Source organism: Stomoxys calcitrans, chromosome 1, assembly GCF_963082655.1.
Source record: "Stomoxys calcitrans chromosome 1, idStoCalc2.1, whole genome shotgun sequence".
Taxonomy (NCBI): domain Eukaryota; kingdom Metazoa; phylum Arthropoda; class Insecta; order Diptera; family Muscidae; genus Stomoxys; species Stomoxys calcitrans.
This window is the reverse complement of record NC_081552.1, coordinates 231,780,565-231,802,045: the sequence shown is the minus strand read 5'-3', so window position 1 is coordinate 231,802,045 and position 21,481 is coordinate 231,780,565. Positions and strand designations below refer to the sequence as shown.

Here is a 21,481-nt window from a genome sequence, read left to right as displayed (position 1 = left end):
GTACTTTATGGAGTCCTAGATCAATATTTCGAGATGTTACAAACGGAATGACTAGATTAGTATACACCCCTCCTATGGTGGTGGGTATTAAAATGGAGCTGTTGAGCTGAAACTTTGCACAGATTCTATTTTTGTTCATAAGAAGGTTAAGTTCGATGATGGGCTATAGCAGACTATATCTAGATGTAACCCCCATATAGACCGATCCTCCGATTTAGGGTCTTAGGCCCAGAAAAGCCACATTTATTATCCGATTTTGCTCAAATTTGAGGGTGAGTTGGCCCTTCGACATCCTGATGGCCCAGATCGGTGCAGATTGTGATATAGCCACATATAGACCGATCTCTCGATATAAGATTTTGGGCCCTTAAAAGGCTCATTTATTGTCCGATTTCGCCGAAATTTGGGACAGTGAGTTGTGTTAGGCCCTTCGTCACCTGTCTTTAATTTGGCTCAAATCGGTTCTGACTTGGATATAGCTGCCATATAGACCGGTCTCTCGATATAAGATTTTGGGCCCTTAAAAGGCGCATTTATTGTCCGATTTCGCCGAAATTTGGGATAGTGAGTTGTGTTAGGCCCTTCGACTGCCCTCTTTAATTTGGCCTATATTGGTCCAGATTTGGATATAGCAGCTATATAGACCGATCTCTCGATTTAAGGTTTTTGGCCCTTAAAAGGCGGGCCCGATTTCGCCAAAATTTGGGACAGTGAGTTTTGTTAGGCTCTTTGACACCCCTCTTTAATTTGGCCCAGAACGGTTCTGATTTGGATATAGCTACTATTTAGACCGATCTCTCGATTTAAAGTCTTGGTGCCATAAAAGGCGCATTTGTTGTCGGATGTCGCCAAAATTTGGAACAGTGAGTCAGCTTCGATGTTCTTTTCCTAAATCAGATTTTCGTTCGAGGTTACTTTTTAGTGTTTAGAGCGCACAACAAGCCGATTACTGGTTTAGGTGTCCGTCCATTAGATGTCCATCGAGGCATGCGGCAGATTAATATCCGCACCCTCTTTTTAACCTAACCTAACCTAGCTCTACTCTTCGTTTATAAGTGTCATGTGCGTGTCTCTGCTACTAATGCCGAAACAAAATTAGCGCGTTGAGGAGCGTCGCGTTGAAAAATGCAACTCTGCCAACAAATGTCAAAAAATCGCATCGCAAGAGTTAAACAGTTTTTAACGTTGACCACCAAAAACACTACTTCACGTGTGACAGCACAGAATGACGCTGGCTTCCAAGCGTCAAGTTGAAAATGTTTCCACTTTTCCGACTTGTTTTTGTGGGTTTGTTGTACAGAGTTGCATTTTTGCAACGCAACCCTCAAAAACAAAGCACAATGCGTTCCAAGAGCACGTTTCCATGAATTAGTTAACCTTTTCTGTTGTTGTTGTTGTTGTATCTGGGTGTTGTGCACTGAGGCGGAAGCTCTTGCCAATGAAAGACTCAATCAGGTCAATCCGGTACATACAACCGGCTGCCATGGTACGTACAACTGGCTGCCATGCCTTTTCTTAATACCGGTTTGCCCGCCCCTTTCATTTTTTCCTATCCCACTGTAGCTCAGCATCCAGATGATGCGGACTGTACCATTTGTAGTGTAAGCATATATCGCTTGCTTTCCAACCAGCACAGTCTGTGACTTTAGTGTCCTGCTTGTCTTCCCCCTTCTAGAATTTTCATTATTCGTGAGCACGTTCACAATTGCAGGTTTCATGCTAGCGCTATAAAAGTTCATGTACTCCGTTATCACTGGGATCTTTGCCCCGAAGGACCATTTTATGATCAGGCAGGAGATAAAGGAGCTCGATCCCAGGATCTTTAATGTAGACACCCATACTTATCCCTCGTGTGCGACACTCGACATCAACCGTCGTTTCAGGTATCCAGTTTGAAATCTTTACGGTTTTATTCAGTTCTCCTACGGACACATCGAGCTTATTCCACTATAAGACTTGGAAGTACTTGAGTATGAATACTTCTTCTTGCCAGCCTTTGGATGTATATGCTGGTCTTAGACGTGCCGTCAATATCATGTAAATCTATCGTAATTTCGGCAGACGGACGGATGGACATCGCAAGAACAAATTTGCCCATACACTTTCCAATTAGGAATAGGGGGGAACTTGTCACATATCAATGAGTGCAGTGCGATTCAAGTTTAAGCTCAATGGTAATATAGCCGAGTCTGAACGGCGTGCAGCAGTGCGACACGTCTTTGGAGAGAAGTTTTTACATGACATGGAACCTCACAAATGTCGACAGCCTAATCCTCTAGAAGGCACAATCTGTTCATATCTTTGTTTCAAACCGAAGATTTTGAAAGATTTACATGAATTATCGTCAATTAAGAAATATCTTTCAAAGCAGCAATCCAATGCTTAAGCGGACATTGAGATAAAGCCTCTCAATGTGGCCAACAGATATTGGAAAGCACAAACTCCATGCACAATATAAACATTCTGGTGAACATATTAAAAGACCGCTAACCCTTTTGTAGCTTTACAATAAACAACAGAAAGAGTCATTCGATTTCTTTGTTGTTTACAAAAAACAGCTGTTTTCTAGTTAAGACACACTCTTCAGTTGTATCTTTGGGATTTAAATTGTAGTCTATGTCATTGTTGTTTTTGTTTTCTATTCTACAACATTCAACTGACTAACGTTGTGGCTTGGCTGTGCGATTGTGAGTACCTCCTCCATATGTTCAACAACCACACACGCAGTAACCCAGTGCGAGGCAAAGACCAACTAACCAATGTGAATGTGTGAATGTGTGTCATAAGCCTCATCCGTTGGATTCCGTCATTTTGCTGTTTAGTCGCTTGGTTAGTCGGTCGAATTGTCGTCTGCTTTGTTGTTGTTGTTAGCGAGCCAGTGATGATGAGCGACGATGGTGCTAATGTCGAAAGCGCTAGCACACATATGCATACATATCTACCCCCACTCCGTGAACACACACACATACGCGTACACGCAGGCTGCTACACTTCATAGGTGTCAGACAGATACTTTTCGTTTGTTTACAAACAAAAACTGCCAGTAAAAACAAAAGATGAAACGACAAACACAAAAAAAATCAAAACGAAAATGAAAACAAAAAGATTAGATAGATGACAGAGAGAGGTAGCAAGAATATGAGGTATAAACTGTTTCAAGTGAAAAAGAAGATATAAAATAAAAACAAAATCAGAGACTGGTTGATCAGTGGCTTGAAGAGCTAAAAAAAAAAAACAAAAAACTCTGTTGGAGATACGCATTCGCACAGAGAGAGAGAGGGAGATGAGAGAGATGTCGTTAAATGCAGGGTTGCCGTTTCAACAAAAAAAAAGCTATATATATAGAAATGAGTCGTTAAAAAGTGGAATAAAACGCCTTTTAACTTGTTATGTTTAGCCATCGACATATTTTTGATGGTCATGATATTTTAAGTCAATTTCGCCTTTACCGTCAGTCAGTAGTTCGTTGGGATTGTAAATGGGCCAAATCGGATAATGTTTACATATAGCTCCCATATAAATCGATTAGCCAATTATATAACTTAAGCCTATAGAGGGCGCAGAAAGTTTGCACGATGACTTCGTCTGCGACCTCCAATATCGAAATTGTTTGGGGTTGGGACGGTTCCCCAGATCTTAGATTCTTTATAAGGGAGGGTTCGCCAACATTGAAAATCGAGTGTGTCTCGCTGCACCCTTAAATTATTTGTAGACATTGACGGTTTTTAATCACTTCATTAACCATGAGTTGTTTCCGGACTTCCCGTCAGGGGATTAGGGGCTTTGGGCGGCTTACTCTATTCACTTGAGCATTAATGCCAAATTTGTTTTGTACCCCCAAATGAGTTTTATTTGAGTCCTATATTGCACTGGCCAGTGAAATTATCCACAAGCGAAAATGACTCCCAGTTTGATTGTCAGATTCGCACTCTACTCCCAAATACCTTTATTGATCGATCGTCCTATTATGGTCTGATCGATTGTCATATTATCTATTCTTACAGGTTTAGGGGTGGGGCGACCCCAGTTTACTTGGATATTTAAATTTCATATGATCCCGATCTATTTAAGTGTGTCCTTCGGAGGATTTTATGCGAAAGGAGGACCTTTCTGCCGTTTGAATTCAAAGTTTGATGTCAGATCGGTTCTCTGCTGCTAAATATTTTCCACTGAAATTCCGTATTGTACCGCTAAGTCTACATTTCTGTTCATGAGTAAGTGAAGTGGTGTGGCACATATTTGGCTCCAATTTGTGTCAGATTCGTAGTCAACGCCCCAATATTATCTCGAGCGGTCGACAGGCTGGATTGTAAGGAAAGGAAGTTTTTTTTTTCATTTAAATAACCCCAATTTTGGATAGTACCTTTGACCGTTTGCCCCTTTTACACAAAATTTTGATGTAAGATTCATCCTGTATTGCCAAATTCTCTGTACATAAGTTTTTTTTAGCGCCTCCTGGGGTATGGTATGTCGATTATGTAAACCACATCTTCTCACTGTCGATTTATCTGAGGTGGTTACCAAATGATACACACACGAGGTCAACCATGCTAGAGAAATACCGACTCGCAGCTTGTAAAGCTTAAAGTATTTTCAGTGAAAACCCATGACAGAGATATAAGGTTTTTCTCATACCTTGCAACTGAATCATAATATATTATGTTGATGTGTCAGAACTCGTTGTGATTTAGCTGCCATATAAACCAATGTCCCGATTTGACGCGATTTTAGCTAATTTTTATATCCTACTAGCCGAACCGTGCCCACTCCGCTGCGCCTTCTTTAACTCTCTAATAACTTTTTAGGATTATGCGGACATCGAATTCGTGCCATTGTAACCTATGACGCTTTAAAACTTGAATCGGAAAGCACTCATTGATGTGTGAGAATTTACCCCTTCTCGATTCTTGGTGGTAATGTTCTTCTATAGGGTAATGTTCACATTAAGGGAGGAGATCGCACCTCAGACATTTCGACTCAAATATGGATATCACATTCGTTCTTTATTCCAACGGAAATTAATTTCAGTTTAGGGGGTGCACTTGGCTTCAAATTTGGATATCAAATTCGTTTTCTACTCTCAAATATCTTTCATTTGAGTCCCATATTGTCCTAATGGCTCAAATAACCCATTTGACGTATCTTTAGGAGGAAAAGCGCCACATAGAACGCAAATTTTAATGTCATATTCGTAATCTACTCCCTAATACCTTTCATTTGAGTCCCATAAAGCCATGGTCGGCTAATGTGCCCATTTAGGGGTATGGGCAACCTCCGATTACTTGGACCTATTGTTTTATGCCATATTTGTAATCCACTGCCAAATATTTTTAATTTGAGTCCCATATTGACATGCACTTCCAATATATCTGCTTGGTGGACCGCAGGGTACTTGGACCCAAATGTTAATACCATATTCATTTTCTGGTCTCCAAAACCTTTTATTTGATACCCCTTTTGTGCCCATCGGACCACTTTCGGATATGGGTGGCGTTTTTGGGGTAAGGGGGAGGGTTCGCCTCCACCCGATATCTAAAAATGATGTAGCCTATGTTTCCTTCCAGGCAAACGTACACATTCTATGAAAATTTTAATAAAATCGGTTCAGCCTTACCATCGGTTTTCGAGGGTTAGCGTGACCCCCATACTTCGATCTGATTTTGCATGCCAGATTCGAAATCTACTCCCGAATACCTTTGATTTAACCCCCATATTGAAATGAACGTCCAATATGTCTGTTTGGGGAAGTTTTGGTTTGGGGTTGGGGCGGTCCGATGGGTACTTAGACTCAAATTTCAATACCATATTCGTATTCTTCCCTCCAATACTCTCCTCTCTCTCCTCCTCTTTTGATTTTGTGTTGTGTTTTTCCCTAAGGGGGAAGGTCCATCCCCCTTCCGATATCGAAAAAATATATAGCCTATGTTTCCTTCCAGACCAATGCGAAAATTTCGAGAAAATCGTTTCTACCGTTTTTGAGTCTATACGGAACAAACAAACCGAGTCCCATATATCCGAGATTGGCTAATGTGACTATTTTGGGCGCTTTTGGTGGGGGTGGATGATCCCCTTTACTTCGACATAAATTTTTAAGCCAGATTCGTTATCTACTCCTTCATACTTTTCATTTGTCGTAATCGGTCCACTTTTGATTTTGGGTGGTGTTTTTGGGGTAACGGTGGAGAGTCCGCCCCTTCTGTTATCAACAAATTATTAAACCTATTCCTACTTCCTGACCATATTCGTAATCTACTCCCGAATATCTTTCATTTGAGTCCCATATTGATCGTCAAATAAACCTCTTTTAAGGGGTTTTGGGGCTGGGGCGGTCCCCCAGGTACTTGGACCCAACTTTTATTATGAAATTCAAACTCTACTCTTGAATACCTTTCATTAGAATCCCATATTGTCGCGATGGGTCCACCTTTAATTTTTTGGTAGTACTTTTGGGGTAAGGGGGAGGGTCCGCCCCCCTCCAGATATAAAAATATTATATAGCCTATGTTTCCTTTCAGACCAACCTACACAATCTGTGAAAATTTCAAGGTAATCGGTTAAGCTGTTTGTGAGTCTATGCGGAACAAACAAACACAAATTGAATTTTATGTGGTACAATTTCATTGAAATCGGCGCAGATTTAGATATAGCTCTCAATTTCCACTTATAGGGTAGATGTAGGGTATTATATTTTCGGCACCACAAGAGCCTTTCCTTATTTATTAATAGCAACTTGTAAGAAACTCGGCAACAGGCATTCAATTAAACGGATAAGGCTATATTGCTAATAATAAATGCCTTTGGCAACCCTATTCCTATGGTTATTGTTTTGTTGAGAAGAGCCAGTGGTGAATTAACAGCTGTGTAGAGTTAACGCTACTCTCTCTCACAACTCTTTGTTTTGAACTCTACTCTCGCTTTTGGCTATTGGTTTTCTTGTTCGTTTTGGCTTTAGTTTCTGTTTTGCTTATTGCTTCCTTACCAATTACGTTTTACCACATCTATATATGTTTATGTATTATACATACATACAGATGTATGTTTGAAAATGTGTTGCTGTGTTGCTTCTTCTTCTTTGAGTATACATTTGTGTGTAAGTCGGTATGTCGTCGTCTATAGGCAGTGCTGTGCTGGTAAATATGTATGTAGCATTATAATGCTAGCTACATTGTGTGTATAGATTCATTTTGTACGCTTGCCAGCTTAGAGATACTGGCAAAACCATTCCCCTTGACATTCATAAACAAAACTTTGTAAAGCATACAACACTCGCATTGAAAAAGGAAGCAGGAACCGCTGGCCTGAACAAGGAAAATACAAATTATTAAAGGATATAACACAAAAAGTACGTTCACAATGAAAATTAAACGGGGAAAACAGAATTCTAATGTAAAAAGAGTATATATTATTCATAAAAAATTAATAGAACAGTGCAAGTGCAAAGAGATGAAAATGAAAAAAAAAAACAATTTTTATTTTTACAAAAAAAAAAAAGAAAATAAACAGAAATTTAAGTGAAAATCAAAACAAAAGCAAGATTAGAAGTGTTTTGAAAAAAAAAAACAAATAGAAACTAAAAGACAAAAAAAAGTGAAAAACTATAATTATTTTAAATTTCACTAACAAAAGTTCAAAGCTCGAAAAATTATATGATATAGCAGAAAAAGTTTAATAACCAAATTTAAAAAAAAAAATATGCTAATCTTTGTATAAAAAAATTTGCAACTATGGGACATTAAAAAATTCAAATAATATAAAACAAGTCAATTTTATTTTTTAATAATAATTATGAAAACAAATTATAAAATTTTTTTCCGCAATTCTCTTTGATTTTTTTTTTATAAAAAAAAATATTTTTTTTTTTGTAACACTAAAACTTTTTGGGAAAAGTTTCTGCCAATTAATTTTTTTTTATTTAATTTGTTTTCTTACGCATCTCAGTACTTAAATTTTATAATACTATTTAAATAAACACCCTTATATTGCTTGGAAACTCACCCCAACAGAATGTAGAAGAGCAACTCCCCCCCAAAAAATCTCATTGGCCCTTGCTCCACCTTATGAGGTTAACAAAAAGGATATAAGATTAACTTTTGTGTTTTGGAGCCAAAAGAAAAAAACACTGGCTAATAATATAGAATTACAGTGTGCCTTGCAAAAACAACAAAAATAGTGTAGGGGCATTGATTATAGCCACTATGAAAAAATATACACTTACCAAAAAAATTCTTGAAAAATTTTTGGCTAATAGGAGTGGACTGAAGTGAAGTTTACGGGGAAAATCGCAAGAAAATCAAAATTTTACCAAAAATTCTTGAAAAATTTTTGGCTAATAGAAATTTTGGGCTTAAGTGAAGTTTACGGGAAAAATCGCAAAAATATCAAAATTTTTTAATACACCCCTCAAAAGGCCCCAGTTATACGAATATGAAGTCCATTTGTTGGGCTCGGGCCTGGGGTGCCCCCAAACGGGCTTTCCCCCCCTTCAAGCGAATTGACGACGAATATAGGCAATACGGTATTCAAATTAAAGGAATTTGGGCATAGAATACGAATATGAAAAGATGTCGGGAGCCTTAAAATAACCCACTGTTGCAAATTTCAGCAAAATCGGATAAAAAATAAAGCTCTTATGGTCTTCAGACCCTTCATCGGGAGATCGGTCTATATGGCAGCTATATCTAAATATGGACCGATCTAATCCATATGTAGGTCGGATGTTAGGAGGTCTTAAAATACTTACTGTTTCAAATTTCATCGAAATCGGGGAATAAATAAAGCTTTTATGGACTTCAGACCCTTTATCGGAAGATCTGTCTATATGACAGCTATATCTAAATATGGACCGATCCAACCCATATTTAGGTCAGATGTCGGAAACCTTAAAATAACCCACTGTTGCAAATTTCAGCAAAATCGGATAAAAAATAAAGTTCTTATGGTCTTCAGACCCTTCATCGGGAGATCGGTCTATATGGCAGCTATATCTAAATATGGACCGATCTAATCCATATTTAGGTCGGATGTTAGGAGGTCTTAAAATACTTACTGTTTCAAATTTCATCGAAATCGGGGAATAAATAAAGCTTTTATGGACTTCAGACCCTTTATCGGAAGATCTGTCTATATGACAGCTATATCTAAATATGGACCGATCCAACCCATATTTAGATCAGATGTCGGGAACCTTAAAATAACCCACTGTTGCAAATTTCAGCAAAATCGGATAAAAAATAAAGTTCTTATGGTCTTCAGACCCTTCATCGGGAGATCGGTCTATATGGCAGCTATATCTAAATATAATCCGATCTGTACCATATTTGGGTCGGATGTTGGGAGGCTTAAAACTGCGCACTATTTCAAATTTCAGCGAAATCGGGCAATAAATAAAGTTTTTATGGTCTTCAGACCCTTCATCGGGAGATCGGTTTATATGGCAGCTATATCTAAATATGGACCGATCTAATCCATATTTAGGTCAGATATCGGGAGCCTTAAAATAACCCACTGTTGCAAATTTCAGCAAAATCGGGTAATAAATAATATTGGCTTCAGACTTCTTATCGGCAGATCGGTTTATATGGCAGCTATATCTAAATATGGACCGATATAAATCATATTTAGGTCAGATATCGGGAGCCTTAAAATAACCCACTGTTGCAAATTTCAGCAAAATTGGGTAATAAATAAAGCTCTTATTATCTTCAGACCCTTTATCGGGAGATCGGGAGATGGCAAACAAATTACAAATTCTCACCTATCAATGAGTGCAGTCCGATTCAAGTTTAAGTTCAATGATAAGGGGCCTCCTTTTTATAGTCGAGTCCGAACGGCGTGCCACTGTGCGACATCACTTTGGAGAGAAGTTTTACATGGCATAGTAGCCCCACAAATGTTGCCAGCATTAGGAGGGGAAAACCACCGCTGAAAATTTTTTCTGATGGTCTCGCCAGGATTCGAAGCCAGGCATTCAGCGTCATTCACTTTGAAAATTTTTAAATGGCTTTATCTCCTTAACTTTGCGATATAGAGGGAAATGGACCATAATTCGTGACTCCACCAAAATTTAAAAATTTCATTGAATATCCATCAAAAATCGATTTTTCACTTTGAAAATTTTTAAATGGCTGTATCTCCTAAACTTTGCGATATAGAGGGAAATGGGCCATAATACGTGACTCCACCAAAAATTTCAAAATTTCATCGAAAATCTATAAAAAATCGAACTTTCGCTTTGAAAAATTTTAAATGGCTGTATCTCCTAAACTATGCGTGTTAGAGGGAAATGGACCAAATTTTCACTTTGAAAACTTTAAAATGGCTGTATCTCCTAAACTATGCGTCCTAAAGGGGAAATGGGCCATAATTCGTGACTCCACCAAAAATTTCAAAATATCATTGCAAATCCATCAAAAATCGAATTTTCAATATGAAAAATTTAAAATAACTGCATCTCCTAAACTATGCGTCATAGAGGAAAATGGAGCAAAACTCGTGACGACACCAAAAATTTAAACAGAATCAGAAAGTGATTCTAAGTCGATCGGTATGTAGGGTATAAAAATGTTTAATGGAAAATTGGCTTGTCGGAGTCAGCAATTTTTGTACCCATCACCGAAGGATGGGGGTAAATTCATTTCTTTTCAAAATATCCATTTCCTACGCTATTGGGTATATATATTCTTGATCGTCGTAAAAACCTAGGCTAGATCCATGTCCGTCCGTCTGACCGTCTGTGGTCTGTTGAAATTACGCTACAGTCTTTAGAAATGGAGATTTTTAGCTAAAACTTTGCACAGATTCTTTTTTTTCTCCATAGGTTCGAAGATAGGCTATTTCGGACTTTATCTTAATATTGCCCCTGATCTTTCGATTTAAGATCTTAAGCCCATCAAAGCCACATTTCGCTGAAATTTGGGACAGTGAGTTGTGTTAGGACTCTCAACATCCTTGTTCAATACGGCCCGGATTGGTTCAGGTTTGATCATAGCTGCCATATATACCGATCTCTCGTTTAAGGGCCTTGGGCCCATTAAAGGCGCATTTTCTATACTCCCTCCTGAGGAATTAGGTTAAAAATTTTATAAAGTCTTTGGTTAGAAGACTTTCAACCATATAAGCTGTGATAGCTACAAGGGCCGTGCGTTGATATGTTGTATTTGAATCGTATTAATAGCGAAAATGCATCTATGATACAATTACCACATTGATCACGCTCGACAACCCCGTCTATCAGCTGTACATTTTCCCAATGCATGTGTTTTTGTGTAATGACAGATCTTTTTTTCTGTGGCAATTACACTTCTACCGTAGTTCACATGATTTTGTGCATCTGTTGGAAGTTGTATTGATGGCTTCGAATGCTAGACAACGGTAACGGCTCTCGCTGTTGCTCAGGTTCGAATCCCGGTCGGGCTCTGTCGAATTTTTCATTTTTCAAGTTTTTTGCCTGTTTGTTTTTGTTTCTTTCTCTTTTGAGACGAGCTCAATGATCGCAGATTGCAAATGGAAAAGTAAAGCTAAAGAGAGCAACACACACCAGCCACTTTCGTCCTTGGTTAGAAGACTTTTCTTTTGAAAATTTTCATTTAAATTCATTTTCATATGTATTTTCTTTTTGGTAAACTAGTTTGGTTTCCATATCGAAACATGTCGTTATTTATTTCCTACCATTTTGGGAAATATTTTACACATGCCGCAAAAAGGGATGTAAAACTTAACACATATATCATTAGTTATGGTATTGAAATGTATAAAATCACCTCCACAATTTCAAAAAAAACGCCAACAAAATTCAAATTTAACCCTTATATGTACTACAAATATAACATACACTTCATCATAGTATGGCACTTGTAAAACCATTTTATACACTCATACATACCTACCTATATTATATCCATAAGGGTGGTGAAAAAAACCTCCCATACGACCACAATTGTTCTCTAAAATTCATACCAGGGGGGTAAATGAACCTGGTGTGATACAACGCAACGTTACACAGAAACAGGTCACTGGAACACGATTCAATTACCAAGAGTGATAATCAATTGGCGTTAATAAAATCCACAAAAAAAAAAAAAACACAAACCATAAAAATGTTCCCGGAAAGTGGGGATGGATTAAAGAAATTAATCGATGTAAATGTAACGCTGTTGTTGAACAACAAACCCATGTTAAGGAAATAAGTAACGAAAGACTTAAAGACCGAAGATTAAAAACTGGCTGATATGGGACTTGCTATTAAGCGAATTGGAAGGGTGGCAAAGAAATTGTTCTTTAAAGCTTAAGAAATTCCCATTGCCACATTTTATTAATAGTTTGGAGAAAAGAAAAGCTATGTAGAATAATAATTTGTGAAAATAATTGGTTTATAATCCGAGAAAAAATTACTAACTTCAAAGAAATTGTAAACTTAATTTAAAGATACCAAATTTTACAACTTTATGATTATTTTCAATAAATTGGTTTCTGATCCGAGAAAAATTTACTAACTTCAAAGAAATTGTGAACTTTATTTAAAGCAAAATTTTACAACTTTTGAGGAAACATTTCTTTTGGAGAAAGATTTTTTTCTTAATATTAAGACATTTTAAACTTCAATTGTAGTTGAATAGCTCCCTATAAATTGGTTTATAATCCGAGAAAAAATTACTAACTTCAAAGAAATTGTGAACTTAATTTAAAGATACCAAATTTTACAACCTTATGATTATTTTCAATAAATTGGTTTCTGATCCGAGAAAAATTTACTAACTTCAAAGAAATTGTGAACTTTATTTAAAGCAAAATTTTACAACTTTTGAGGAAACATTTCTTTTGGAGAAAGATTTTTTTCTTAATATTAAGGCCTCTTTAACTAAAAGTTTAGTTGAATAGCTCCCTAACTTTACGTCTCATTACTAAGTGAAGATCAAAATATCGCTGAAGGCTGGGGAATTAGCGTAAGAAAAGAAACAGAAAAGCCTTAACAGGTAAAAGCGTGCAAAGTTCGACCGAGCCGAATCTTGGGGAACCCACCACCACGGATTCTACTAAAAATTTATACAAAATAAATTTGATTGAAGGGCATAATTTTATACTACCGGCCAAACTTCTGTCAAACCAGCAAAAAATAAAGCTTCTAGAAATCGAACAAGAATGATCGAGAGACCGTTATAAAAGAGCACTACATGCCTAATTTCCGCAAAATCGGACAAAAATTGCGGCTTGTAAAAGCTCAAGATCGGGAGATCGCTTTATAAGGGAGCTATATCAGGTTCTTGACCGATTTCGACCGCACTTGGCACCGATGTTGCAAGTCATAACAGAACACTATATGCAAAATTTCTGACAAATCGGACAAAAATTGCGGCTTTCAGGGGTTCAAAAAGTCTAATCGGGAGATCGGTTTATATGGGAGCTATATCAGGTTATAGAACGATTTGGCAGAGTCGTTGAAAGTCTTAAAAGAACACCACATGATGAATTACAGCCAAATCGGACAAAAATTGCGGCTTGTAAGGGCTCAAGAAGTCTAATCGGGTGATCGGTTTATATGGGAGCTATATCAGGTTATAGAACGATTTGGACCGTAGTTATAGGAAGTCGTAATAGAACATCGCATGAACAATTTTAGCTACATCGGACAAAAATTGCGGCTTATAAAGACTCAAGGAGTCAAATAGGGAGATCGTTTTATATGGGAACTATATTAGGTTATAGACCGATTTGAACCGTACTTGGCACAGTTTTTGGAAGTCACAACAGACAATGATCGGTCTAGATTTGTATACAAGTGCAATATATACCGATCCTCCGATTTGGAGTCTTAGGCCCATAGAAGCGACATTTATTACCCGATTTTGCTGAATTTTTGGACAGTGAGTTGTGTTAGGCCCTCCGACATCCTTCATCAATTTGACCCAAATCGGTCCAGATTTGGATAAAGCTGACCGATCTCTCGATTTAAGGTTTTGGCCCCATAAAAAACGCATTTATTGTCCGATGTGCCCGAAATTCGGGACAGAGAGTTGTGTTGGGCCCTTCGACATCCTTCGTTAATTTGGCCCAGATCGGATCAGATTTGGATATAGCTGCCATATAGACCGATCTCTCGATTTACGGTTTTGGCCCCATAAAAAACGCATTTATTGTCCGATGTGTCCGAAATTCGGGACAGAGAGTTGTGTTGGGCCCTTCGACATCCTTCTATAATTTGGCCCAGATCGGTTCAGACTTGGATATAGCTGTCATATAGACCGATTCGCCGATTTAGGGTCTTAGGCCCATATAAGCCACATTTATTATCCGATTTTGCTGCATTTTGAGACAGTGAGTTGTGTTAGGCCCTTAAACATTTTTCTTCAAGTTGGCCCACATTGGTCCAAATGTGGATATAGCTGTCATATAGACCGATTCGCCGATTTAGGGTCTTAGGCCCATAAAAGCCATATTTCTTATCCGATTTTGCTGAAATTTGCGACAGTGGATTGTGTTAGGCCCTTCGACGTCCTACTTCAATTTGGCACAGATCGGTTCAGATTTGGATATAGGTGCCATATAGACAGATCTCTCGATTAAAGGTTTTGGGCCCATAAAAGACGCATTTATTGTCTGATTTTGCCAAAATTTGGAAAAGTGAGCTGTGTTAGGCCGTTCGACATCCTTCGTCAATTTGGCTCAGATCGGTCCAGATTTGGATATAGGCGCCATATAGACCGATCCTCCGATTTAGGGTCTTAGGCCCATAAAAGCCACATTTATTACCCGATTTTGTTGAATATTGGGACAGTGAGTTGTGTTAGGCCCTTCGGCATCCTTCTTCCATTAGGTCCAGATAGTTCCAGACTTGGATATAGCTGTCATATAGACCGATTCGCCGATTTAGGGTCTTAGGCCCATAAAAGCCACATTTCTTACCAGATTTTGCTGAAATTTGGGACCGTGGGTTGTGTTAGGCCTTTCGACATTATTCGTCAATTTGACCCAGATCGGTCCAGATTTGGATATAGCTGCCATAACCGATCCTCCGATTTGGGGTCTTAGGCCCATAAAAGCGACATTTAATACCCGATTTTGCTGACAGCGAGTTGTGTTAGGCCCTTCGACGTCCTTCATCAATTTGACCCAGATCCGTCCAGATTTGGATATAGCTGCCATATAGACCGATCCTTCGATTTAGGGTCTTAGGCCCATAAAAGCCACATTTATTATCCGATTTTGCTGAAATTTGGGACAGTGAGTTAAGTTAAGTCCCTCGACATATTTCTGCAATTTGGCCTAGATCGATCAAGATTTGTATATAGCTGCCATATAGACAGATCTCTCGATTTAAGGTTTTGGGTCCATAAAAGGTGCATTTATTGTCCGATTTCGCCGAAATTTGGGGCAGTGAGTTGCGTGAGGCTCTTCGACATTTTTCTGCAACTTGGTCCAAATCGATATAGATTTGGTTACAGCTGCCATATAGACCAAAATCTCGATTTAAAGTCTTGGCCCCATAAAAGGCGCATTTATCATCCGATTTCACTGAAATTTGACACAGTGACTTATGTTAGGCTTATCGACATCCGTCTCGTACATGGTTCAGATCGGTTTCTTTTTAGATATACCTACTTAAAAGACGAATATTTCGTTATATACTGGTGAAGAATGACTTGTACTTTTAAGTATTTGGTCCAAATCGGAACATATTTCGATATAGCTGCTATGGGGTATGAGGTATGCATTTTTCACTGGATTTTGACGAAAGGTGGTTTACATATGTACCCGGGTTGGTGGGTGTCCAAAGTTCGGCCCGGCCAAACTTAACGCTTTTTTACTTGTTTTATATTGGTGATCTTTGTATGCGATCAATAGATGTATAAACAAATCTCATGACTACATCCAATTAGCAACTATTTCCTTAGTTAGGAGTATTTAAAAAAAGAGGATTTTTAAGTATTTTAATAAATATTCCGTTGAGATTTAATCACAAGTCAATCCTTAATAACAATGCTAATAGTAAAATCTCTGATTTTCAGTACTACCTTCTCGAAAGCTACTAATGTTTTCAATCTATAAATTGTTGAACTGTGAATGACGTTATTAAAATGTCATTTTAAGTATTTATTTTTAAATAAACTTTCATTTTTTTTTTTTAGAAATATTGTAAACAACTTTTAGCAAAACAAAGAAATTTTGTTAGAATATCAACGTTTTGCAAACAATTGAATACCTTCATAAATTTCAATTATATTAAATACCTAAAAAAATGATTAATCAAAAATCAGCACAGTCAGTGAACTTAAGCCCCTACTGATCAGCTGAGAGTACACAAATTATAAAAACAATAGCTGTTTTTTTTTTAACTGCATTCATAACAATAGAGAGCTGATAAACCATTATATGAGTGAGGAGATTACATTCATATACTAACTGATATACAGGTATTGCTTGATAGCAAAGAGTACCATGGGGTACTCACCGGACCATAGGCAGGCCATTTGAAAATTCTTCATGTGGGACAATGACTTTTTGGGTTTATGGCAAAATAATAACATTGTAACTTATCGATCGCATGAAAATGCATGTCAAAATGTCAAAATTTATCCCAAAAGATTTATTTGGAATCAGATAATTGTTGATAACATTCAATGACCCCATGAGTTAAGTTTGACCTGGAAGAATTTTATATAGCCTTCCTAGAAATAGAATGGTCAAAATTATTGATATGAGTGCTCCTTCAAGAATGCTCCTTCAAGATTTTTTGAAAAAAAAGAAGTTCGAAGTTTTATATACAGTTTAACGATATTCAGTAACCAAGTAAAAGTCGAAGTTAAAGGTTGTGACCCTTAAATATACAAGCAAGTGTTTCAAGATGAGATCTTTTATTTTGAAATCTTGCTTCATAACCCAAATCTTTGGGCGATATTCAACATACAGTTGCAGAGGTCTATCAAAACTCAATGTTTCAAATTTCATCAAAATCGGATGAAAAATGCTCGTTTAATAGGCTCAATACTCCATATCGGGAGATCGGTCTATATGGCAGCTATATCCAAATATGGTACGATTTGGACGATATTCAACAAAAAGGTTTAGAGGGGTACCGGAACTCGCCGTGCCAAATTTCATTGAAATGGGATGAAAAATTCTCCTTTTATAGGCTCAATACTCCATATCGAGAGATCGGTCTATATGGCAGCTATATCCAAATATGGTCCAATCTGGACGATATTCAACAAAAAGGTTTAGAGGGGTACCGGAACTCGCTGTGCCAAATTTCATTGAAATAGGATGAAAAATGCTCCCTTTATGAGAACAATACTCCATATCGGGACATCGGTCTATATGGCAGCTATATCCAAATATGGTCCAATCTGGACGATATTCAACAAAAAGGTGTAGAGGGGTACCGGAACTCACTGTGCCAAATTTCATTGAAATGGGATAAAAAGTGCTCCTTTTATAAGATCTATACTCCATATGGGGAGACCGGTCTATATGGCAGCTATATCCAAATATGGTCCAATCTGGACGATATTCAACAAAAAGGTTTAAAAGGGTACCGGAACTCATTGTGCCAAATTTCATCAAAATCGGATGAAAAATGCTTGTTTTATAGGCTCAATACTCCATGTCGGGAGATCGGTCTATATGGCAGATATATCCAAATATAGTCCAATCAGGACGATATTCCACAAATAGGTTTAGAGGGGTACCGAAACTCGCTGTGCCAAATTTCATCGAAATAGGATGAAAAATGCTTTTATGAGATCAATACTCCATATCGGGAGATCGCATATTTCAGTCTTCTCTGGATTAACATTGAGACCCCTGGGTCTAGCCCAGTCATATGCCATATGCAAGAGCCTTTCGGCCCTTCTGCATAGCTCGTTCGGATCCTTAGCCCTTAGAAGTATTATAACATCGTCTACATAGCAGACGGGTTCAAATCCCTCCTCAGTCAGCATCCGTAATAGGTCATTTATAGTGGTTACCCATAGCAGTGGCGATAAAATGCCTCCCTGTGGCGTGCCCTGTCCACACAATTTATCCACCTGCTCCTTAGCATATGGTTTATCCAGTCTCTAAGGACCGGGTCCACCCAGTACTGGTCTTTTTGTGAGTAACTATGCCATATGTTAACCCAATACACATTATTAACTTGTATACCCAATACCTATAAACCCTATAAAAACCGACAAGCCCTAATGACCTGCTTTATAAAGAAGTAACTGCGCAAAATTCTAAACGAATTAGTCTACACGTTCGTATTCGTAATCATAGATCGATTTTAGACATCAATATTTTTAGTGATTAACTTTCGCATGTCATATGTATCAAGTACTAAGTTATAATGGATAGTTATCGATATTATGCGATAACAACCGATAATACTATTAGGAATGTATGTATTTATTAGGATCATATAACACGTTTACATTGATTTTTTTTTTAAATCTGGATTTAGCTAAATCCAAAAACAAACCTTTTCCGTTAACACTGCGTTTGTGGTATGCACATTCATGCGTATACATGAATGTGCATACCACACACAACCATACACAAACAGTTGCATAATTTGGCACTTTTATCGATTATTCAGCCATGAAATCGTGTCTGCAACAACAAGTCTGCAACAAAACACAGGATTTAGCAGTTAAATCTCGGAAAGGCCATAAATCCGGATTTAGTGGCGAATGTAAACATAAAGGGTGATTTTTTTGAGGTTAGGATTTTCATGCATTAGTATTTGACAGATCACGTGGGATTTCAGACATGGTGTCAAAGAGAAAGATGCTCAGTATGCTTTGACATTTCATCATGAATAGACTTACTAACGAGCAACGCTTGCAAATCATTGAATTTTATTACCAAAATCAGTGTTCGGTTCGAAATGTGTTCATTCACCGTAACGTTGCGTCCAACAGCATCTTTGAAAAAATACGGTCCAATGATTCCACCAGCGTACAAACCACACCAAACAGTGAATTTTTCGGGATGCATGGGCAGTTCTTGAACGGCTTCTGGTTGCTCTTCACTCCAAATGCGGCAATTTTGCTTATTTACGTAGCCATTCAACCAGAAATGAGCCTCATCGCTGAACGGTGAATGAACACATTTCGAACCGAACACTGATTTTGGTAATAAAATTCAATGATTTGCAAGCGTTGCTCGTTAGTAAGTCTATTCATGATGAAATGTCAAAGCATACTGAGCATCTTTCTCTTTGACACCATGTCTGAAATCCCACGTGATCTGTCAAATACTAATGCATGAAAATCCTAACCTCAAAAAAATCACCCTTTACTTATAGATCAATACTTTGAGTTGATACAAAAATATTGAAGAAATTAGTTCACCATCGTCTATGGTGTTCTTTCTGTAGTACGCAACATATTATGAACCTTATAGTTCGCAGTTAGCTTTCAATAAAGATATGGTTTAACGGTTTAAATCGGGTTTTAGCTTTTGATAGTTTAAATAAAAAGTTGTTAGCTTTTGATTGCTATCCATTTCGACTTTCTGCTGGATATCTAAGTATACAGCTTATATGAGTGAGGCCCATGGTAGTATGGGAAGAAAATCTCTAATTACTGTCATTCAGTACAACCTAAGGTACTATAATTTGTTACATGTAACCATTAGTATAAATATATACACACACATTTGTGTACATACATATGTATAAATGTTGGCATGTATGTATGTTCATATATCGTTGCCATCATCACACACTTTACACAAATTATTTCTATACATACAGATATATTTCGTTCTTTTGTTTAACTCGGGAGCAACAGCAATAGCAAAAGCAACAACCATCTAAAAGCAAAACCCCTACCAACAAACAATTGATAATTTCGCTGCTTGCGTACATATGTGTGTTTGAGTGTGTGTGCCCGACGATGGACGATGATGATGATGATGATTGCTTGCATTTTCTGTTTGGTGTGTTTACATTTTCTTGTATTTGTTGTGTGTAGTTGTTATTGTTTTTGCTGTGTTTGCTTGCTATTGTATTTGGGATTTCATTATTTTATTTTGTTTTGTTTTTGTTGCTTGACTTGAATAATTCTGCTGTGGCTGATGTCAATTTAGTTGGCAACTTAGTGTCGACTTTGCAATATCGCTTGTGATATTTTCATTCTTGCTCGTGCTCTCTCGTACTCTTTCTCCGCGTGTGTGTTTCTTTTGTGTGTGGTGTAGCTACTCCAACAAAAAAAAAAAATTGTCAGAATTTTTGGTTCTCATCATCTTGATATTGAAGAGTTATTTATCCCAGAAGTTACAACAATAACAACATCATCTGTTCTCATCTCAACTACGTTTTGTTTGCAGTTAGAAACAAATTGTGTGATTTTGTGTGGCAATTAGATAGAGATAAAGTAGGTACATAGTGAAATAGAACTGACTACCTATCTACCTAACTACAAAATTAAAGAAAAGAGGAAAATAAAGACTGACTCTGTGATATGGATTTTGTAATAAGAGAAGAAATTTGTAAAATTTATTTACTCCTAAAAAAAAGAAAGCAATAATTTATAAAAATATGTGATATGCACAACTGAAATAAATTTGTCAAATATTGACAACGGAGGCCACCGTAGCGCAGAGGTTAGCATGTCCGCCTATGACGCTGAACGCCTGGGTTCGAGGTGATCAGAAAAAAATGATCAGTGGTGGTTATCCCCTCCTAAGCTGGCAACGTTTCTGAGGTACTACGCCATGTAAAACTTCTCTCCAAAGATGTGTCGCACCGCGGCATGCCGTTCGGACTCGGCTATAAAAAGGAGGCTACTTATCACTGAGCTTAAGCTTGAATCGGATTGCACTCATTGATATTTGAGAAGTTAGCCCTGTTCCTTAGTGGAATGTTCATGGGCAAAATTTGCATTTTAAAGGAATTCTTTAAAATGAACCTATTTGGTGTTAATAAAGATTTGAAATAGGTTTAAATGACAAATTTCCTTTATAGAACTGTCAAATAAACCAATTCTAAGGTCTCATTAATTTTTGTGAATATGGCCGTAAATAGGTTTCTAACTTGGTTTTTATCGAAAACCATTATCAATTTTTTGGAAAACCCAATCTTTAACTTCAAAGTTTAAAATACCAAAATTTTAAAACTTGAGCACAGTGGTCCTGTTTGAAAAAAATATAATCACAATGAAAAAAGTGTTGATCTGAGCACTATAATGTGGCTAAAACATTTGAAGAGTAGGGCACAGAACATTAGGCAACGACATTTAATGGCTACCCCACTCAATACAGGGAGCTAAAGTTGATTTCTATTGACCTCTTCCGCCTATAGCAGCTATAACTTGTAAACTATTGAGACGACTTATCCAATTTTTATACTCACCACCGAAGAATGGGGGTTTATTCGTTCCGTTTGCAACACATCAAAATATCCATTTCCAACCCTATAAAGTTTATAAATTCTTGATCAGCGTAAAAATCTAAGACCATCTAGGCATGTCCGTCCGTCTGTCTGTTGAAATCACTCTACAATCTT

The 21,481-nt window shown here is 37.4% G+C and overlaps 1 protein-coding gene across 3 annotated transcripts in view; it reads left to right on the top strand.

The window, feature by feature from the left end:
• Nucleotides 1–7,238: 7,238 nt before the first annotated feature.
• The window catches only part of LOC106092057 (uncharacterized), a 57,739-nt gene continuing 43,496 nt past the window's right edge, over nt 7,239–21,481 (top strand). For 2 of the 3 annotated variants that reach the window (XM_059361972.1, XM_059361961.1), the window contains exon 1: nt 20,049–20,351. The gene's annotated coding sequence lies outside the window, so the exon portion shown is untranslated. Of the gene's footprint in view, nt 7,343–20,048; nt 20,352–21,481 lie in introns of those variants that run through there. The other variant, XM_059361967.1, reaches the window with a different exon arrangement.